Here is a 5,795-nt window from a genome sequence, read left to right on the forward strand (position 1 = left end):
GGGCCTGGGACCTGTGGCAAGGTGAGTGTCCAGGGATTCAGCTAAGACAAGGCTTAAATTTTTTTTTTGATAGAGTCTCGCTCTGTCACCCAGGCGGGAGTGCAGTGGCAAGATCTCAGCTCACTACAACCTCTGCCTCCTAGGTTCAAATGATTCTCCCACCTCAGCCTCCCACGCGCCACCACGCTTGGCTAATTTTTCTATTTTTTGGTAGAGATGGGGTTTCACTGTTGGCCAGGCCGGTCTCAAACTCCTGGCCTCAAGTGATCCGCCTGCCTCGGCCTCCTGAAGTGTTGAGATTACAGGTGCGAGCCACTGTGCCCGGCCTGAGATGGAGCTTATTGAGGGTGCAGAGAAAGATTTTCGACTCAATTTCTGAACTTTATGAATTCTCACAGCACTTAACAGTGAGGAATTGTCTGATATTACACGCTTGTTATCTGCCTTCCCCATTAGGATGCAAACTTCACGAAACCATTTTGTTCATCTCTCCCTTATACCTGGTATGCGCTCACTAAATGCTTGGGGACATGAATGAATGAATGAAACATCTTCTGACATGATCCCTGTATCTACACCTCCTTGCTGCGGCCAAATCTCAGGTGCACCTTGAGCTCAGTGGTGATCTTTCGTTTGCCCGAGGTGGGATGGGGGTCCAGGTGGGGGGTCCCAAGCAGCCTGAAGAACATAACTTGAAATTCCCACCTGTGACCACAAGGTGTCGCTCACGCCACACAAGGAAACCCATAGACAGGCTCTGCGGAATTAGGGGTGCAGGGGGTGGGGAAATCTCATCTGTGACCACAAATGAGTTCTCCAGGCTACCATTTGTTCTCATTAGGCCCTGGATTTCCTCCCGCAGAACCAGACAGATGTGGGCCAAGGGCCGGTGCCCCCCACCTCCCTGGTTATGGGCAGCTGTAGGGTGTCAGGGAGGGGATGCTGGGGCTCAGGCCCCAGATTCCATCCAGCTGCAGCTCTGTCACTGCCACTCCTCCTGCCCCGCAGCTTTGGCCTTGGCTGCCCAGGTAAGGCTGGCCTGGCACAGCTATTCATCAGCGTCAGCTGCCAGATGCCCCTCCCAGGGCTCCCATCCTCCGGGAACACTCCCAGGCCCCTAGCAGCAAACTCAGCTTCCTGCCCTCATGGCACTGGCATCTTCCCCACTCCTTTTGCCAGGGTCTAAGTTTGGGGTGCATACTTCCAGCCCCAGGGGTCCCCTCAATATCACACTGAGGTTGACTTGGCCGTTTCTGCCTTCAGCCAACATAACCGGGTTCTAGAAGCTTCCTGACCACTGTGGGAGGGTCACTTGGCCAGTAGGCATGCGTTTCTTATTCCATGTACTTGAGTGAAGCAAATCCAGGGCTGCGTTTTTTTCCTTTTTCTTTTCTTTTTTGAAACCAAGCCTCTCTCTGTCACCCAGGCTGGAGATAACAGGTGCCCGCCACCACGCTCAGCTAATGTTTGTATTTTTAGTAGAGACAGGGTTTCACCATGTTGGTCAGGCTGGTCTTGAACTGCTGATCTCAAGCGAACCACCTGCCTTGGCCTTCCAAAGTGCTGGGATTACAAGTGTGAGCCACTACACCTGGCCCTTTTTTCTTTTATTTGAGATGGGGTCTTGCTTTGTTGCCCAGGCTGGAGTGCAGTGGTACGATCACAGCTCACTGTAGCCTCAACCTCCAGGCCTCAAGCGATCCTCTCACCTCAGCCTCTTGAGTAGCTAGGACCACAGGTGCATGCCACCACACCCGACTCATTAATTTTTTGTGTTTTTTGTAGAGACAGGGTTTTGCCACATTGCTCAGGCTGGTCTCGAACTCCTGAGCTCAAAGGATCCTCCTACTTCAGCCTCCCAAAGTGCTGGAATTATAGGTGTGAGCCACGGCGCCCAGCTAGGACTGTGTTTTTCTGTAACGCAACCTAACAGTTATTTCCAGACCCTTTTCAGACTGATGATGAAAAATGTCATATTGGCCAATTCCAAACTTGGTCATTTAAGCTCAATTCTGAGCGTTCCTTTGCTCACCTGGGGTGGCAGGTATGCTCTAGGGGGTGGTATAAACTTATGGCCCTGAGGAGGCTCCGGTTCCCCCTCTGACACAGACGTCTCCTGGAGGGACACTGTCATGTGCCATCCCCCACCCTCCATGCTGGTTATCCCAGAGGTACCTGGTTCTCTGCGGAGGGCATTTTCTCTACATCTTGCTAGCAGTCCCTGACTAATTTCCCCTGCCTCACACCCTCACGTACTCCTGTGGGGGCTGTGGGAGACATGGGGACCGTCTTCCTTGGCCCCCCTGCCAGGTGCCTTCTGTGTTAGTGAGATGTGCCCTTGACTTGCTATTTCCCTGGGTGCCATCTGTGTGTGTTTGTTCTTGCTTTGCTATAAAGGAGTACCTGAGACTGGGTAGTTGATAAAGAAAAGGGGTTTAATTGGCTCACCGTTCTGCAGGCTGTACAGGAAGTAGTGCAGCGCTGCCGTCTGCTGCTGGTGAGGTCTCCAGAAGCTTCCAATCATGGCGGAAGGTACAGGCGGCAGGAGGGAGAGAGAGAAGGGGGAGACCCCAGACTCTTAACCAGATCTCACGGAAACTGAGCAAGAACTCACTCATCCGAGGGGATGCCGCTAAGCCACTCGTGAGGGGTCTGCACCCCGTGATCCAGTACCTCCCACCAGGCCCTGCCTCCAGCACCGGGGATCACATTTCAACATGAGATTTGGAGGGACACACATCCAAACCATGTCACCACCTGTCTCCAGGTATCCAGCACATGTGGCTTCCTCCTCCCCTGCAGCCTGGGGGTGGCGTACTACGTTTTCTTTCGTAACATAGTGGTCACAATTTTGGGTTCTTTTCTTCCTGTTAAACACCTCTCCCCCGCCACCCCCCCCCACCATGCTCTCTCTCTCTCTCTCTACACACACACACACACACACACACACACACACACACACACACATATATATTTATTTATTTTTTGAGATGGAGTCTCGCTCTGTCACCCAGGTTGGAGTACAGTGGTGCGATCTCGGCTCACTGCAATCTCTGCCTCCTGGGTTCGAGCAATTCTCCTGCCTCAGCCTCCTGAGTAGCTGGGATTATGGGCACACACCACTTGCCCTGCTAATTTTTGTATTTTTAGTAGAGATGGGGTTTCATCATGTTGGCCAGGCTGGTCTCGAACTCCTGAGCTCAGGCGATCCACCCGCCTTGGCCTCCCAAAGTGCTGGGATTAAAGGTGTGAGCCACTGTGCCCGGCCTATAAATATTCATATATATATACACGCACATACACACATATACATATATATATACACACACACATATATATGTATATACACATAATTTTTTTTTTTTTGAGATGGAATCTTGCTCTGTTGCCCAAGCTGGAGTACAGTGGTACGATCCCAGCTCACTGCAACCTCTGCTTTCCACGTTCAAGAGATTCTCCTGCCTCAGCCTCCCGAGTAGTGGGGATTACAGGCATGCGCCACCATGCCCCACTCATTTTTGTACTTTAGTAGAGGAGGAGTTTTGCCATGTGGGCCAGGCTGGTCTCAAACAGCTGACTTCAGTTGATCTACCTGCCTTGGCCTCCCATAGTGCTGAGATTACAGGTGTGAGCCACTGCAACCAGCCTAATTTTTATATTTTTAGCAGAGATGGGGTTTCCATATTGGCCAGGCTGGTCTCAAACTCCTGACCTCAAGTGATCTGCCCGGCTTGGCCTCCCAAAGTGCTGGGATTACAGGCGTGAGCCACTGTGCTGGCCTATTTATAATTAAAAATTTTTTTTGAAGGCAGGATCTCACTCTGTCACTCAGGGTGGAGTACAGCAGCTCAGTCATTGCTCACTGCAGCCTCCACCTCCTGGGCTTAAGTGATCCTCCCAGCTCAGCCTCCCAAGGGGCTGGGATTACAGGTGTTCACCACCACACCTGGCTAATTTTATTTTCATTCTTTTGTAGAGATGGGGGTCTCACTATGTTGCCCAGGTTGATCCTGAACTCCTGGGCTCACGTGATCCTCCTGCCTTGGCTTCCCGAACTGTTGGGAGTACAGGTGTGAGCCACTGTGCCCAGCTATTTATATTATTTTAAATGGACAAATAACAATTTATATGTTTATCACATACAACATGATGTTTTGAAATATGCATACCTTGTAGAATGGTTCGATCAAGCAAATTAACATATGCATTCCTCCCATGCGTATTATTTTTTGTGGTGAGAACACGTAAAACCTACTGTCTACATAGTGAAACGTCGATTAAAAATAAAATACTTGATTGCATTTTCAAAATACAGGATGTCTCAATTTAAATAAGGGTTAAATTTTGTTTTCTCCACATTATTTCCTAGGTCGCTAGCAAAGGCTGCATTCATTAATGAATTTGGGGCAATTCTTTCTTCCTGTAATTGACAAATAATAATTATGTGTATTGAAGGGGCACCGTGTGATGCTTCGATCCACGTATACATTGTAGAATGATTAAATGCAGCGAATTAACATATCATAACTCTTAAAGCGGAGGTTTCCATTTTTCTCTGGGGGATTCTCCATGCCCCATTCCAGTTCTGGTGGGGCCTTTTCAAGCCACATGCAAACACATAGACACACATGGATGTACCACATGGAGTCACACATGCATGCACATATACCATGGCCATGCATAGTCATAGGCACATGCATGCATAAGCATGCACACACCCACACCCACCCACACACACACACACACACACACGCACCCAGGGGCATGGTCCTGTAACCTGGACCTCTTTACATCTTTGGCAACAGTAACATGGCCTAAGGGGTAGGTCTATGTATTAGTCCGTTTTCACTCTGCTATAAAGAACTGCCTGAGACTGGGTGATTTATAAAGAGGTTGAATTGACTCACAGTTCAGCATGGTTGGGGAGGCCTCAGGAAACTTACAATCTTGACGGACGGTGAAGAGGAAGCAAAGAACTTCTTCGTAAAGCGGCAGGAGGGTGAAGTGCTGAGTGAAGCGGGAAGAGCCCCTTATAAAACCATCAGATCTGGTGAAAACTCAGCCACTATCGCAAGAACAGCATGAGGGCAAAGTACCCCCATGACTCAATGACCTCCACCTGGTCTCTCCCGTGACTCAATGGAGACTGTGGGGATTACAATTCAAGATGAAATTTGGGGCCGGGCGCAGTGGCTCAATCCCAGCACTTTGGATCACGCCTGAGGCAGGCGGATCACTTGAGGTCAGGAGTTCGAGACCAGCCTGGCCAACATGGCGAAACCTTGTCTCTACTAAAAATACAAAAATTAGCCAGAAGTGATGGTGCGTGCCTGTAGTCCCAGCTACTTGGCAGGCTGTGGCAGGAGAATCGCTTGAACCTGAGAGGCAGAGGCTGCAGTGAGCCGAGATCACGCCAGCCTGGGCGACAGAGCCAGACTCAGTCTCAAAGGAAAGAAAAAAAAGATGAGATTTGGGTGAGGCACAAAGCCTCACCATATCAGTCTTCACCCAGGAGAGTCTACCCTGCCTGGAGGAGAAAGAGGGTGCTGGGCTGTCATAGCCTCGTGTGTTCCAGTGGAGGGGTCTGGCTGCTGTGGGCAGGAGTGCCCCCCTCTACAGAGGGCTACAGCTCAGGGGGAGGCGAGGCAGGGTCAGACCTAGCGAAAGCTGAGCGCCTGGTCTGGGCCCTGTTGGGCTCGGTGAGCCACTCCGTGGCTTTTAGCGATACTTGAGCCAACAGACCTTACCTCTGTGGGCCAGGAGTGCTTTGTGGGGTCTGATGCTGTTCGCACCCT

This window comes from Theropithecus gelada, chromosome 3 (assembly GCF_003255815.1).
Source record: "Theropithecus gelada isolate Dixy chromosome 3, Tgel_1.0, whole genome shotgun sequence".
Taxonomy (NCBI): domain Eukaryota; kingdom Metazoa; phylum Chordata; class Mammalia; order Primates; family Cercopithecidae; genus Theropithecus; species Theropithecus gelada.